The sequence below is a fragment of the Cornus florida genome, unplaced genomic scaffold, assembly GCF_030987335.1.
Source record: "Cornus florida cultivar Cherokee Brave unplaced genomic scaffold, ASM3098733v1 CherokeeBrave_3.0.0_Hap2_Chr10, whole genome shotgun sequence".
NCBI lineage: Eukaryota > Viridiplantae > Streptophyta > Magnoliopsida > Cornales > Cornaceae > Cornus > Cornus florida.
Genome location: NW_026775580.1, coordinates 68,309,207 through 68,326,895, shown reverse-complemented (window position 1 = coordinate 68,326,895; position 17,689 = coordinate 68,309,207).

The following is a 17,689-nucleotide window of genomic DNA, read 5'->3' as shown; positions in this document are numbered from 1 at the left end:
ACTACACGGGGGTAGGCAACCCGGGCAAGGGGCGCGCAAATGTGCTGCAGACGCCGGTTAGTCAATTCGGCTACAGCCCACGAAGTTGTGGGTAGAATGTCAAAGGCATCCGTGAGCGGAAATAAGAGTTCGTAGTTGAGTTGTTTGCGATCCCAAGGATCACGTGGTCGCTCACGATCGACAGCACGGGCACCCGAAGAGGGTCTAGGAGGGCGAGAAGGACCGGCACGAGACATTTAGAGAGGTGGACTTGGTTGAGGAATTTCAGCGAACACCTGGCGTGCACCATAAAAGAGAGAATGTGAAGAGGAGTGGGATGGAGGATCAAAACCCAAAAATTTTGTACACAACAAGGCTCTAGCATAGAGCAACATCAACAGCACCACAAAACCTCCTTAAAAGTATTTCCCATACTCCTCAATATGATCACAACAACTTAACTAAGAAAGTGAAAAGAAAAGGTAGCAGAGGCATACCTTGAGGGAGAGTGTAGCCTAGAGCAAGAAGGACTCTATCCTAGGTGGGTGGGGTGGTGGTGATGGTGGGTTAAGGTGGTGTGGGGTTTGTGGCCAAGGGTGGTGGAAGAGGTGGGGAAGGAGAGTGGGGGCTTGGTTTGGCTTGCAGCCGAGAGGGGGAAGGTGGTGGGGTGGGGATTGGTTTGTGGTTGGGGCGAGAGGTGGTGTTTAAAAGAGGGGGGCTTGGTTCGAGCACTCGAAGTTGGACTTCGAGTGCTCTAGAATGGGGCAGTGAGCTTGGTTGGTTTGGGTGAGAGAGCTCGGGCAATGGTGAGCACTCGAAGCTTGGCTTCGAGTGCTCTAGAAAGTGGCAGAGATGGTTTAGGTTGGGTTGGTGTGGTGGGTTTGTTTTGTAGATGGTGTGCATGGTGTGTGACATGCATGGCTGCATGGTGGCTGAGAGTGGAGGTGGTGTTTTGGTTTTGGAGTTGGTGTGGGTTGGGGTTGAGAGGGGGTTCGAGCATGGGAGGGTTGAAGTGGGTATGAGGGTTGGATGCCGAGATAGAGAGAGGTTTGGAGAAGTTGAGGAGGTTGGGTGCTGGAGGAAGAAAGGTGGTGCATGTAATGTCGAGCACTCTAAATGGGAGCTTGCATGCATGCATGCACCTCCATGGTGGCTGAGAGGTGAGGTGGCTTGAGGGGGTGAGGTTGGGAGGTTGGTTAGTTGGTTTGTGGTGACACCTACATGGTCGCATGCATGCATGGTGTGTGGTTAGGTTGCTTGGGTTAGTGAGTTGTGTGGTTGGATGTGGGTGCATGGAGGGATGGAGGTTGGGGATAGCCGAGAGTTGAGAGGGAGAGAGTGGAGAGTGGTTAGGTTGAGGTGTGGAGAAGTTTGGAGGTGGTTTGCATGCATGCATGCATGGAGCTTGCATGCATGCAAGGATAAGAGAGATGAGGATGGTGTGGTTGAAGTTGGTGGGGAGAAGGGGGAAACGGAGAGCATGGGAGTGGGAAGGTTGGTGTTGCTGGAGAGTGCATGGTGCACACGGCAGGTGGTTGCATGGGAAGGGTTGTGGAGGCATGCATGGATGTCTTGGGGTTGGCTATTGAGAGAGAAAGAAGGTGGAGTTCGAGCACTCTAGAGAGGCTTGGCGAGTGCTCGAACTGAGAGCAGTGAGGTGGTTGTTTGGTGCAAGCAATGTCGAGCACTCTAAATGGGAGCTTAGAGTGCTCGAAATGAAGCCAGAGAGGTCGAGGAAAAAGGCAAGGAAGCTCGAGCACTCCAAATTGGAGTTTGAGTGCTCGAAAGTGGGTCAGTAGGCTCAGAATGGTGTGGTTTAAAAGAGGTTGTGAGCTTGAGCAATCGGGGCTTGGGTAGGAGGATGAAGCTGGTTCTTGAAACCATTGAACCATGGAGGGACAGTGAGCATGCCAGTGAGCAAATGACTACAGTGGCATGCCATGCAACATTGAGTCCGATGCATGCAAGGGGTTAAGGCATGCAAGAATTTCTACATGGAATTTGCATGCATGCATGAAGGCAATGCATGCACTGAGAGCTGAATGCAGGCAACAGGATGCATGAATGCAATGCATGCAAGAAAACTATGAACTGTAACCTTAAAAATTGGCGTTAGTATTATTATTATTAATAACAATAATAATAATAGTAAGTTGGCGTAAAATAATAAGTAATACTATTATTATTATTATTATTATTATTATTATTATTATTTTTTTATTATTTTTATTTTTTTATTTTTTATTATTATTACGTTCGTGTCAATGGAAAACTTTCCAAGCCTTGAAACATTACAACATGACGCAAAATGGATGGAATTCGCCAAAATGAATATTTCAAGCATAGAGAATTTTTTTTTTTTGAAAATTTTCATGTCAGTCCTAAATTCAAGCCATGCATGGAAAATTTGAAACTTGGCACATTGTTCCAATCCAATGCATGGATGGATAATTTGTCAAACTTTGCAACATCTTGCTAATGCATTGATCAAATTGGAAAAAATTTCAAACTTTGCACTTCCCACAATGCATGGATGAGTTTAAGAACATTTCAACAATGCATTGAAGATGAGAGGTTATGCATGTGAGGGCCATGTCGGGAGTCCGAGAAAATTGCCTGATAGAGCCGGAAACTTCCGGGAATGAAAACAAGAGTTGAGAAGGTCTAAGAAACCAGTCTTAAAAATGTGGAACACAACTTAAGATAGTTCCAGAGAAAGTTAAATTTTGGCATTTCTACCCCGTTTCCCAGAAAATTGGCGAGGCACGAGCAATTTCAAGGAGAAGGAAGCTTGGAAATTGAAAGAATTGCTTCCCTTGCTTTGCTAAATTTACTGTCGATAGCTAGACAAAGCTAGAACAGGCACTAATCCTCATAAATTGGATCCGTCAAGAGGACTTCCTCAACTTTTTGGGTTAGAATTGTGCCGTCAATGCAAGGCTTAAGCCTTTGGCCATTTACCTTGAAGAGTGATCCACTTGCCGGATCATGAAGTTCGATTGCTCCATGAGGAAAGACGGTAGTGACAATGTATGGACCATCCCATCTTGACCGGAGTTTACCAGGAAAGAGTTTCAAGCGGCAATTGAAAAGCCAGACCTTTTGTCCCGGGGCAAAAGACTTTTTGACGATATGTTTGTCATAAAAAGCTTTAGTCTTTTCCTTGTAAATTTTTACGCTTTCATACGCGTCATTATGCAATTCCTCAAGTTCATTTAATTGCAACGCACGATTAGAGCCGGCTTGTTTGAGATCAAAATTGAACCTTTTTATGGCCCAATAAGCACGGTGCTCTAATTCTACCGGGAGATGACATGCTTTGCCAAAGACAAGTCGATATGGTGACATGCCAATGGGTGTCTTATAAGCTGTCTGGTAAGCCCAAAGCGCATCGTTTAGCCTTACTGACCAATCTTTGCGGTCCGGTCTAACCGTTTTTTCCAAAATGTGCTTAATCTCCCGATTAGAAATCTCTACTTGACCACTCGTTTGAGGGTGGTAAGGTGTAGCAACCTTATGAATGACGGAATACCTAGCAAGGACGGATTTTAGATAACGATTTCGGAAATGAGATCCGCCATCACTAATGATTGCTCGGGGCGTACCAAAACGACTAAAGATGTGAGACTGAATGAAATGGATCACGACTTTATAATCATCGGTTTTGGTAGCCGCGGCTTCAACCCATTTAGATACATAATCCACCACTACAAGGATGTACTCATAGCCATAAGAAGATGGAAATGGTCCCATGAAGTCAATCCCCCACACATCAAAAATTTCAACAATTAAAATGTTGGTGAGGGGCATCATGTCTCTTCGGGACATGGATCCAAGTTTTTGACATCGTTCACACGATTTGCAAAAATTGTATGCATCCCGGAACAAGGTAGGCCAAAAGAATCCGCTTTGAAGGACTTTGTTAGCGGTCTTTTTGGCACTGAAATGGCTCCACAAGCAAGAGTATGGCAAAAATTTAAAATGCTTGTGGCCTCGGTTTCAGGAATACATCGCCGGATGATTTGGTCCGGGCAATACTTGAATAGTTCCGGATCTTCCCAAAAGAAATACTTGACTTGGGAGAAAAACCGGTCCCTCTCTTGTTTGGACCAATGGGCTGGAATTTTGCCAACCGTAAGATAATTGACAATATCTGCAAACCATGGAAGAGTAGAATGTGAAACTTGAAGAAGTTGCTCATCCGGAAAGGAATCACGGATGGCTGCGAATTCTGAAGATTTCTCAATAAGTAAGCGAGAGAGATGATCGGCGACAACATTGTCGGTCCCTTTTTTGTCCCAGATGTCAATGTCAAACTCTTGAAGTAAGAGGATCCATCGAATTAAACGGGGTTTTGTCTCTTTTTTCGCTAACAAATGCCTAAGAGCGGCATGATCTGAAAAGACGATGACCTTGGAGCAAAGAAGATAAGAGCAAAATTTATCCAAGGCGTACACCACAGCTAGCAATTCTTTTTCAGTGGTGGTATAGTTCAATTGGGCATCGCAGAGAGTTTTGCTAGCATAATAAATGACATGCGGAAGTTTATCCACACGTTGGCCCAAAACTGCCCCTAATGCATAGTCGGATGCATCACACATGATCTCAAAGGGAAGAGACCAATTAGGGGGTTTCATGATCGGGGCAGAGGAGAGGAGAATGCGAAGTTTGATGAAAGCTTCAATGCAAGCGTCATCAAAATTGAACAGAACATCCTTGGCTAAGAGATTACACAAGGGCCGTGAGATTTTGCTAAAATCTTTGATGAAGCGACGATAGAATCCGGCATGGCCAAGAAAAGAACGGATTTGACGGACGGAATTCGGAGGAGGAAGATTAGAGATTAACTCAACTTTTGCCTTGTCTACCTCAATTCCCCGCTTAGAAATGACATGTCCTAAAACAATGCCTTCTTGGACCATGAAGTGGCTTTTCTCCTAACTTAGAATGAGATTCGTCTCTTTACATCTTTGGAGCACAAGAGATAAATTTTTGAGACATGAGTCAAAGGAGGAGCCAAATACGGAAAAATCGTCCATGAAAACTTCCAAGAACCTTTCAACTATATCAGAGAATATGGACATCATGCACCTTTGGAACGTTGCCGGTGCATTGCATAGACCAAAAGGCATGCGTCGATAGGCAAAAGTACCAAAGGGACATGTGAATGTTGTTTTCTCTTGATCTTGGGGGGCGATTGCCACTTGGTTATAGCCGGAATAACCATCAAGAAAATAATAGAAGCTTTGGCTGGCTAACCTTTCTAGGATTTGATCAATAAATGGGAGTGGGAAATGATCCTTCCTAGTTGATGAATTGAGTTTACGATAGTCAATGCATATACGCCACCCGGTGGTGGTTCGTTGTGGCATGAGCTCACCCGCTGAATTTTCAACAACGGTGAGCCCGGATTTCTTGGGGACAACTTGTGTGGGGCTCACCCACTTGCTATCAGAGATAGGATAGATGATTCCCGCATCTAGCAATTTGATCACCTCTTTCATGACCACTTCCTTCATGTTTGGATTTAACCGGCGCTGGACCTCTCTAGTAGGCTTTGTGTCATCCTCCATATGAATGCGGTGCATACAAATGGAGGGGTCAATTCCTTTCAAATCTGCCACAGTCCAACCAATAGCTTCTTTATGCTCTTGGAGCACCGCTAAAAGGTTGGTCTCTTGGTCGTTTTGAAGGTCCGAGGCAATAATGACCGGAAGGGTTTGCTTTGGACCAAGGAATACATACTTGAGATGGGCCGGGAGCGGCTTAAGCTCAAGTTGTGGCGGAGATAGCAATGATGGGACCGGAGGAGTGGTGGAAAGTTGGGGAAGTGGTTCTTTTGGAATTTTCCAAGGAGGTACGTCCATGACAACATTGATATCAAGCAAGGAATTGACTTCTTGAATGGCCTGATCAACATCAAAGTTTGAGAAGTCAAAATGGGACATGCAAGTTTCAAGAGGATCTTTGCCTAGAATGAAGGGGAGAGATTCTTCGACCACTTCATTAATGACATCCACAAGAAAACAATCATCCTCATTGGAGGGATGTTGAGTTGCATAAAAGATGTGGAGTTTGACTTGCATGTTTCCAAAAGCGATGTCCATTACCCCGGTTCGACAATTAATTGATGCATTAGCCGTGGCTAAAAATGGCCTACCAAGGATCACGGGAATGTGCTTTTTTGGGTCATGGACCGGTTCCGTATCAAGAACCACAAAATCTACCGGGAAGTAGAATTTGTCCACTTTGATGATAACGTCCTCGAGAATACCTCGTGGATGCTTGACCGATCTATCGGCAAGTTGCAAAACCACGGAAGTAGGCTTAAGATCTCCCAAACCAAGTTGTAGGTAGACTGAGTATGGAATTAAATTCACACTAGCTCCTAAGTCAAGGAGGGCCCTCTCGATTTTGCTGTCACCAATGACGCAAGAGATTGTGGGGGCACCCGGATCCTTATACTTCGGGGGAGTGCTGTGCTGAATGATAGCACTAACATTTTCAGTCAACCTCACTTTTTTTGGCAAATGATTTTTAGAAGTGCGCTTTTGAGTGCACAAATCTTTGAGAAATTTTACGTAGGGAGGGATTTGCTTGATAGCATCCAAGAGGGGCAAGTTAATCTTCACTTGCTTGAAAACTTCCCACATGTCTTGAATTTTACAATTCTTATTCCCAAAATGTGTCGACTCTTGAAGACGTTGAGGAAACGGAGCTTTTGGCTCATAAGTAGTTTCCACATTTGGGGTGACATGTGTGGGATTTCCGTGAATGGTATTTGGACAAGAATTTGGATTAGAAGAGCTTGAATTTGGATTTTTCAAAGGAGAAACTTCCTCATTTTTGTCTCCATCGACCTTGTTGTCAACCACTCTACCACTCCGAAGGGTGGTGATAGCTTAAACTTGTTCATGAGTCGGCCCACTCGGAGGAGGGGTTTCGTCAATCACATGCATTCCTCTAGGATTTTCAAAAGGTTGAGAGGGAAGCTTGCCCTTGTCCTTTTGAAGCAATTGATTCACCGAGTTAGCTATTTGGCCCACTTGATTTTCGAGATTAGCTATGGATTGAGTATGAGAGTGAACCATTTGGAGAGTAGGCTGCAAGGATGTCAAGAGTTGCTTGTTGGCATCCATTATTTGCTTATTTAATGATTCCATCATTTGCTTGTTTGCAGCTACTATCTCGTCAGTTGGACACACAGGAGGTTAATTGGAGACATTTGGATTGTAAGGAGGACGGTAGCTTGAAGAGGCTTGGAAGGGTCTACCTTGATATTGAGAAGAGGGCTGATTTTGCCGCCCTTGGTTTTGGAAATGGGAATTTTGTGGGGCTTGTTGCCGCCACGAGAAATTCGGATGATCTCGCCAACCCGGATTGTAGGTGTTGGAATATGGATTGTTCCCGGGCCGCGAGAACATGGCATTAGCTTGCTCTTGGTTGGGATTGGGAAATTGCTCCGGTGTGGGGCAATCTTCCGAGAGATGGAATGGACTAGTGCATGAAGCACAAACTGAACTTGCCGAATTTTGAGACAATGAAGGAGGAAGATGTGGTGCCATCAATTGGTAGAATTTATGAGCGATGGCATCCACTTGAGATGATTCCTCCCTTATTGACTTTGGTTGACAAGGGTTGGTGTTGTTTGGAGTGGTTGTGGTCGGAGCCCTACGAGAATTGTGTTGAAGTGAATTTTCACTCAAATTCTCAAGTAAGGTCCAAGCCTCATCCGCATTCTTGGACATGAACATCCCACCACAAGAAGAATCAACCATGAATCTATGGGTTTCGGTCAAGCCAGCATAGAAAACTTGCACTAATTGCCATTTTGGGATTAAATGATGAGGGCATTTTCGAAGAAGATCTTGTAGCCTTTCCCAAGTCTCGTGGAGTTGTTCTCCATCAACTTGAGAAAAACTTAGAATGGAACGCCTCATCTGGTTGGTTTTACTCACCGGATAATACTTCTTAAGAAATTCTTGTTGCAATTGAGCCCAAGAAGTAATAGAGTTGGGAGCGAGGGAGTTCAACCAATATTTTGCCCTATCCTTTAGGGAGAATGGGAAAAGATGAAGATGAAGTGCATTGTCCGGAAAACCTCTCAACCGGATGGTCGAACAGATTTCAAGGAACTCATCAAGATGCTTATATGGATCTTCATTATCAAAGCCATGAAATGATGGAAGCATTTGAATGGTACTAGACTTGATCTCATATTGAGCTGCATCGATGTTTGGCATCACTATACAAGAAGGAGAAGCATAGGTGGTAGGAATGAAATGATCTCTAAGAGTCATTGGTTCTACATTAGGAATTTCAGCCCTTTCATTCCCCGGATTTCCTACGTTATCCCCCATTGTATTGAATTCAGTTTCAAGATCCCTTGTAAGAGTGGGTTCCCTAAGGTTCCGTCTAAGAGTTCTTTCAAGTGAATTTATATCAATAGGCGAGTCAAGTGTGGGTAGAGAGAGTGACCTACGGCCAAACATCAACAATTCACAATAACATCATCACAACAAATCTTTATCATCGATTCCACATACGATGTTCCCTTTCTCCTCAATTATCAAGACAGAAAATAAATGGCCACGACAAGGACCGATGCTTGGAATTAAAAATACACAATTGAAATAGCCTCGACAAGGGCTTGCAATTTATCTACTTCTAAGCTTAACACATGCACGATATTCACAATTTGAAACTAGAAGTCACGAGACTTACCTGGGGTCCTCTAGACTTACAATTTGCTAGCAATCCCACGGCGAGCTTCGAGTCCCTAGAATCTTACAACACGAAGATGATCAAAACACACAAGGAATATTCACAAGACACAATATGCACAATCAAACTAAATTTAACCCTAGAACTTTGGTCACTAAACCGTTTGCAGTCCCCGGCAACGGCGCCAAAAATTGATCGGTTGATCAACTATACATCAACCTTCGCAATAGCACGAATCATTGTAAAATAGGGCTATTGGTCGGGTAAGTCGAACCACTGGGACTGCGCTAGTCTAAGGCAACCTAAGTGTTTAGAGTCATTCTTAGGATGATGAAGGGGTGTTCATAGAGGTTGTGTTTGTTGTCACTTAACTACAAATTCAGAATGCATACAACAATAAATTGAAGGAGATTAAAAGAGAAGATTTAGAGAAGTCTAGGGAAGTGAATCCACTCCAAACCTCTACACAAGCTAATTATATGATTGCTTTTGGGAATTAATGTAGAAATGACCTTGATGAATAGCAATTCATGACTACTATATCATCTTCAAGAAATTCAATTAATTAAAATGTAAGAACAACCTATCAAAGCTCCACATGCTTAAATTACCTAAACTATGGTGCAATCCTCAACATGCTCACTAAGCTAGAGATTGTCAAATAAGTAACCAATTGATGAGAGCACATGATAACAAGTCACAAGGTTAATCCATCAAAAGAAATTCTTAAGCAATGAATTAACAAGCTACTCAAAATCATGCCACTAAAACCATTCCATAGTCTTAGCTCCATTGTCACTATGAAACTACAAGCCATACAACCATGAGATTAAATCATCTAAGACAAGAGTATTTAATGCAACATGATCTTTAGAACATTAAAACATCCATTACATTATGTAACATGCTCTAGATTATGGAACTAGTCAAATACACATTTCATTCCCCAAAATAAATCAAAAACTAGACATGCTTACAAGGAGGAGTTTCATCACCTCCCTAGATGGAGGTTTAGTTATCCATGGATACAAAAATGGAAGAGGAAGCAGAAGACTCCATCTCCATTTTCGAGCTCCTACTGTAGCACTCAAGAACACCCTCCTCCTTGCTCTCTTCTCTCTCCTCTCTCTTGCTAAAGATCAAAGATAGCAAATGTGTGGCCTTTGGTAGCTTTTTATTCTCCAACAACACCCTCTCTCTCTCCTCCAAGGAACACCTCCAACCACTTCATAAAGAAGGAAGATGGCATTGAGGAAACCAATGTGCAAGTGGCTGAAATTGAGCCATTTCCGAGTGCAATCTGCCTGATTTTTGAGCACTCGAAAAGTGATCTCGAGCACTCTAACTTAGTGCAATGTGCAACATGCTCCTCTTGCTCAGCGCTGACCTATTTTGGGAAAACTGCTATAACTTTGTGCCCTGAACTCCGAATGATGATATGTTTGAAGATTTGGAGAGCTGATTCAGTGCTTTAAAAACTTCATGTTTTGATGAAGACCCAATTCTCAAGTCTGGTTGGTCGAAAATGAAGATCAAGGCAGAATTGCATTGCTGCCAGGCAGTTCTGCCCACCTCTGGTAACAAGGCCATAACTCTCTGCTCCGAGCTCCAAATGACAAAACGTTTGAAGATTTGGAAAGATGATTCAGAGCTCTAAATCTTTCATGTTATGAGGGAAGTCTAGTTCTTGAGTTTGCTATGTCGAAAATGGCGACAAAAGTCAGGATCACTGCTGCCAGAAATTCAGAAATGGCATCCTTTTTGTTCAAAATTCCACAAGGCATCATTTTTGCTTCCTTTTTGCACTTTAACCTGATAATGCATAAAAACATGCAAATGGAGTTAATCTGCATAAAATAATCAATTAATGGACTTTGTTAATGTACTTTAGGGCGCTTGAATGTACAATATTCGGCGCTTATCAATGAATCCAGACCATTGGGTGTGACACTTGAGCCTCCTATATAAGGATTTTGAGCCATTCATATCAAAAGATTGAACATATCTTCAATACACATCATATCTCATATCTTGGAGAAGAGGCTAGAGACTAAAGAGCTTTTACACATCTTTAGGAGTTCTTCCATTCTTCTAGGGTTCCATCAAGAAGGAGGTTATTCCTACCATGGAGACAGCCCTTGAGGGTTGGATGACTACTTCAATGAGTGGCTAGACATCTAATTGGGGCTAGAGTAGCCCCTAAGTTTGCTTCCTAGACCTAGTGTTTTGTATATTTTTGGGGATTTACTTGTAATAAATGTTTTGATCTTGGATTTATATATATCTTGTAGTTTTTACTTGATGTATATGGATTAATGCTTTCAATTGATTATCTATATCTAACCATCTGTCTATGTATGCTAGAATGGATGATTCATGTGCTTTTCTCTTAGTTTAGTGGAGTTTATGTGTGTCTATATGTATGGATAAAGTTAATCTAGAGATGGTCAAAACATAGTGCTTAATTGAACACTCTTGTAATTTATTTGATGGTTCACACTTGTTTCTTGATGGATTGTGCCACACCTTTAGCTTACTTAGTTTAATTTTTATGTCTTTAGTGTAGATGTAGTGTAATTGTTTTAGATTTATAGATAGGTGGACAATCTATTCTTGTTCCTTGATGGTCCATACTTATGAATGCAAACGATGTATGCTTCTAGATAGTTGTGTGTGCATAAATTGTGGTTTCATTGAATGAATTTTGGTCTCATTTGATAGGTTGTGTTTTCCATTTGAATTGGCTATACAATCTATACTTATTTGCTATCCATGCCTAGTTTCAATTAATGTCACACACACACAGAAGTTACAATTCAATTTCCCCCATTGATATACAATTGCTAGTGTTTAGTGAAGTCAAGCTTAGTGGTGAGCTCTAGTACCCCAGGTCCTCTCCTCTATATCTTTTTACCTACATTCTAAATTGTTACCTTTTACTTGTTTTAATTCAATTGCATTGTAGTTTAATCAACCAAACAAACCAACCTTTTGATCATTCGACCTACTAACCCTATACATTGTTTCCATTGCAAATACGCCCATAATCCTTTGGGACGATCCCTACTCACCCTAGCTATATTTTTAGTTAGAGGTAGTAATGGCTTTTATAAATTTAAAACTTAACCACATTGCACAATTACACTCTTAGTGCATCTTTAAACGTTGGTGCCCGCGATAGCCACCAACAAGTTCCTTCACGTATATCAAATTGAGAATAATCGAATAAGTTTTGAAACTTATATTTAATTATTTTTTTGTATGGAACTTAATTCACACGGTTATAACTTGTATTTCATGGGGCTTTTAGCTTTTCATCGTGTATCTAGACTTCTTGTAACTTGATTTCATTAATGTGTTTAATGAACTAGCATAATTATCTTGGAATGATTTAATTATCCATGTATTGCTTAGTAAATAATTAAATCATTAATCTTATGCTTGTGGTATATTTATATCAATGGATTCCTTGTGTTTTAAATCCTAGATTGCAGTCTATGTAGATGCACACTATGATTTCTTGACATTTCACATGCCATCATAGTTGAGAATTTAGGGCATGACTTGTGTATTTCCAAAATCTTAGTTGTGCATGGAACGTGGTTAATACATTACTTGTATTTTGATACTATCTTGATTTGCACAACTTGTTAATTTTGGAACTTGGGATATCAATCAAGAATTGACATGGCTAGGACTTGGTTCTAGTATGGGAGATAGAGAGCTCCCTATACTATAGTGCGAACTAGGGAAAGGTAACCATGGGTTAGTAGCCCTAAAGTGATCCCAAGAGTATGGTTTTAATCCGTGCGATATCCGATTATCCACATTGGTTGATTTCACTCTTTAAATTTCAAGTTGCTATTCATTGAAGATTTAAAACTTGTCGTGTTATGTGAAATGCTCCAATCTTATTAATTGCATAGATATTATGCCTTATCCTTGATTTCATGTATTATTCTTGTCGTGTTAATTGGAATGTTCCAATCATGTTAATTGCATTGATAATGTGATCCTTGTATTCAAGTACCCTTCTCGTCGTATTGTATGGATTATTCCAAACCTTGTTCAATTTCATTGATAATACGATTCATGCTAAATTATAAACTTGTCGTGTTCTTTGGATTATCCCAACCTTGTTTAATTTCAAAGACATCGTGATTCATATTGCTTCATGTTGATATGACTTAGGAATGATCCTATATAAGCATATTGACTTAGATTCTAGGTGGCATGAACCGTTTCAGTAGTTATTGCATTCTAGGTTAAAAGTTGATAACTTTGGATGCCAATATCTTGTTGCATCACACTATGTGTTCCTATGTTGTTTAAATTGCATGAGTGATGTGGTTTATGCTAGAAATACTCTAAGGTAGCTTAGGATGCTCCCTGGGTCTCATTTTGACATAGACGTTAGGTGGCATGAGCCCCTTTAACATGTTTCACCTTAAGGTGATAAAATTATAAAATGACTATTTGGTCCCTAGGGGCTTAATTGTTATTTTTCTGATCTTTTGCTTCCGCGTCAATTCTCATTGAGTTCCATGACCTCATGGAAGCTTATCAAAGTGTCTTAAAGGTGTGTTGTGTCTTGGGAGACCGTTGTCTTGCTTTTTATTTTCACATCTGGATCCACTATTGGGTCAACCTTCGGTTCACACAGGACGTACTAGCTTAAAAAATCAGGGTCGTATCTAAGCGTCCGGGTTCGAATACCTTGGACGACGGGTTTTGGGTGCATATCGTGCTCACGTTGTTTTGCTTTAATATGTCATTTGTATCTTGATAACATGTCTTGTTTGATAACATGTTCACATGCTCAGGTGTTTTGAGACATTTATTATTTATTAAGCAAGCTTTATGTGTACATATGCTTCCTGATACCATTGTATGGGTTACTATCATGTCCTGGTATGATATCATGTCTGCATTCTTATGTTAACATGACCGTATGCGGCGTATGTCGGCATACCTTATGCTTTTCATTCACGAGTATTGTCGTACCATGTACTTACGTGCTTCTTAATAATATGTTTTGATTGGATAACATGTCTGTTTGCTTATGTGGCAACTTGTTTAGAAGCTTACTTTGACTGTCTTAGCATATGATATATGCTTGTTTACCTTAACACATTGTACTTGCTAGTTATCTTAGCATATAGTATATGCTCGTCTGTCTGAGTACATTGTATATGCTTGTTCACCTTGACATGATTATATGTAGCATATCGTCATGCTTTAAGTTCTTCTTCTGTATACACTGACATGTCTTACGTGATTTTTACTACTTGTGTGAGTAGATAGTCCGTGCTATATTGCATGCTAGCTGTTTACTTTTATGTCTGGTTTTGACGTTGTCTCTTAGGGTATGTCATATCCCTTAAATGCGTTCTTGTTTTATGAGTTTCTTCCTTGGATAGGAGAAATTCATTCCGTAAGGACCCATGTCGGGAACCTTCTTGTCCATTTTGTTGGTTGGGTGTTTCGAGACCTTAATCTGACGGTTGATGCGAGTAAGGCTCATGTGAGCGTAGAATCGCAATCCTTGTCTGGTGGAGTGAGACGCAGGCCAGGGAGGCATCGTTTCATTTCCTTTTCCTTTGTGGCTTCACGACATGGTCGGGGAGGTTCATGGGTTTTTTGCAATGTAAGAGCTGTTGGCTCTACTTGTACTGAGGATTTAAGGCCTTAAGCGTAGCAGTGCCTATGACATTGTTGTTAGAGTTTTGATATTAGCTACCCCAACTCTCGCAGATGCCTGGTTCCCTTAGTGCTTCTGGTAATGATCGTTTCTCACATTGATATCATCCATATCAATAGGTTTTTCGAGTTGACCTGGTTGGGGTAGGTTATGAACTAGCGCCTCATACTGTCATGCTACCATACCATGTTATGTGTTGTGGGCGGCTATTAGTTGCCGTCGATGCTACCTTACTGACGAGTAAGTGTGGGCGGGCACTAGGCACTGTCATTGCTATCACACATTTAAGTACGTCATGGGCAGGTTCTGGTTGTTGTTCGTGCTGCCTTGTCACTCTCTTCTTTTATCGTGTTACAAAGTTTCATTGTCCTGGGATTCTCTCGGTGGTTGGCGTTGAGTTAACGTGCCGATTCGTATGAGATGTTGTCTCGGTTCGTGGTTTCACACTCCTTCAGTTGATCTTGAGACATCTGGAGTTGTCCTTCAGTGCTTTATGAGTTGTCCTTTGGTTTAATCTTTGTTTGGTCCTTACTCTGTTCTTTTTTCGGTATGTTCCTAATTTCGGGGACGAAATTCCTTTAAGGAGGATAGGTTGTAATGACCCAGTCATTTTCCCTCCTTTCCTTTTTCTCAAATTTTACGGATAAATTTTTTTCGTTTAATTTTCTTTTTCGAGTTCTGTTTCTCATCAATGGGTGTCGTCTTAAGTGCTTAGAAATGGTTTTCGAGACTCTTTTGTTTGGATTAACAACTTCCTTTTAGGATCGAGTCATTTTCACATTTTCACTTTTTGGACACTATTTACTTTTCGTCCTTTTCCCTATTTTGACTTTTCCCCTTTGTCACTTTTTGGCACAACCTCACTTTTCATGCTCGAAATTGGTTTTGACTTCACGTGCCTTCATCCTAAGTGGTTTCCACGAAATGTGTATCTTTACTTTTGTAAAAAAGTACTCTGATTGCTCCTGGTGTCCATAGGGGCATGGATACATAGTTCTTCAGAATGTTTTTCTTTTCTTGGAGTATTTTTCATAAATATCTTTTGAAGATATTTTATTTCAGGGGTTTTTAAGAAAATATTTTTGGAATATATTTTCTTTCTGGGTCATTAGTGCAGTTAACCCTTTTTAGAGGGGCAATTGTGCAATTAACGAAAGTTATTGCAAAATACCTCATTTTGAGCCTGGGTTTGGATTTTCATGGAATCCATTTCTGACCATTTTTGAGTTCAGGTTTCGAGTTTAGGTTTGGATTTTCATGGAACCTCAAAGGTTAAAGTTGTTCCTCTCGTTGTCCTCGACATAATCCCGCGGTATCGTCGAATTTGGAGCACTTTTCCTTCGGTTCATCACAGGACGCACTGGCTTGAAAAGGTAAGAGATATTCTGCAAATACAATACCTCTAATAAATCATCGTGGCGTTACAGTGATCTTTATTTACCACATCCTCACAAATGCCAAAACATTAACAACTACCATTATTATGGCAGTGTAATCAGATATATATCCAGACCTAGCGTCAAATATATCAAACTATTTGTGCTAGATTATTTGACTCGTAATTATGGTTTAACTATCCCATCTCCAATAATATACCATGCAGATGCATGTCCAGGTCCAATAGATTGGCTAAACTTATGTATACCTACCAAATCCTATGACCACATGTTCACAATCCTAGCGTAAAATAGCGCTATTACTCCGTGGTGTAAAAATAGTAGTTAGCTGATCACATACTTGTGTCCCTAACTAAATCATATACCCAAATCCTGAATACCAAATAAAGTAATATATATATCATACAAATTTACACGTAAGGTACTAAGGAGAATCTCCTCCTCACTTTTCGTCTTTTTGAGAACAACTGGAGTCGTATTGGTTCCGATATGCGGTGACCTATCATACACACTTAAATCCTTCTTTGGCTTTATACTTTAATGTAGCGCCAATCGGAACTAAACCTTCGATCCTTAATTTTGCCTTCTGGTAAAGAAATCGATACGTACTCCTTTACTTCTTTTGGGTTTTTATCGCTTTTGCCTTGGACCCTATCCTCTTCATAATGCCAACCATTCTGTGACTACAGAAAATAATTGACATCAACTCCTCCTAACGAACCATAAATAGAGTACAACGAATCCTAATATGGGCTCTAAGTTTTAATAGACGCAATGCGGAAGTCATATAACAAAAGACACTCCTAAGGACACTTGAACCTGGAGTGCTCTGATACCAACTGTGATATCCCCGGATTTTCGAATACGGGTTGGCTAGGCCCACACCCGAATACCTGGAGATATCAAAACAAATCGGCAATAAACGAACACAGAATACAAAAGGATAAACAGGAATAGGTAAAATGCTGAAAAGAAAACTAAAATGATAATCCAATATTTAAAATCCTTACAATATATTTTCATTAAATAATAAATCTTTTGATACATCCAATTCTCCAAAATACAACTCGGGAATCCATACTGTGTGGATCCCTAGAAAATTCCCAAACTGAATCGATAGTAACAACTGTTTACATCTAAATACTGAAACATAAAGTAATATCCTATGTAGAAAAACTGAAAGAATGATGATGACTGGTCTCTTCTCTGCATGATCAAAATCTACACATACCTGAAAAATAAATAGTGGGTCAGGCCCACAAACAAGTTCTTTCTACTACATCTAACAGAGACCTAAGGAATGAATATATCCTAGTTAACTCATGCAATAGCTAAGTAGTCCGTATGTATATAGATACACACTAGAGGAACCTCACCAGACAATAGGGTTATCTCAACTTGAATAGTAGGCAACATGCAAAACACACATATAGTGGGCATAAGTACCTAGACCAACCAGGGAAACAACTACACTATATCTAGCTACACAACCCTATCAAGATATGCACCATAACCATGATCCCGAAACTTAAGCTCATATCATGGCATATAACTATATATATATATATATATATATATATATATAATCCGTCCTATCCAAACATAAAATAAATCTGATATGTCATCCAACTGATTCAGTTGACCTGACATAAATACAAGCAGGACTTAACATTTTAGTTAATCTATTCCCTTATACATGAATAGGTAGGACTTAACGTTTTTAGTTAATCCGTTCCTAATATACCACTATCCCATACTGGTGCATATAATGCATACAATCCATAAATGATGCTACAGTTATAATGTCACATCAAATAAATCCATACATAGTATGATATAAATCATATAATTATTTCTTTGCATTTAATTGAGCAAAATGTAACAATTC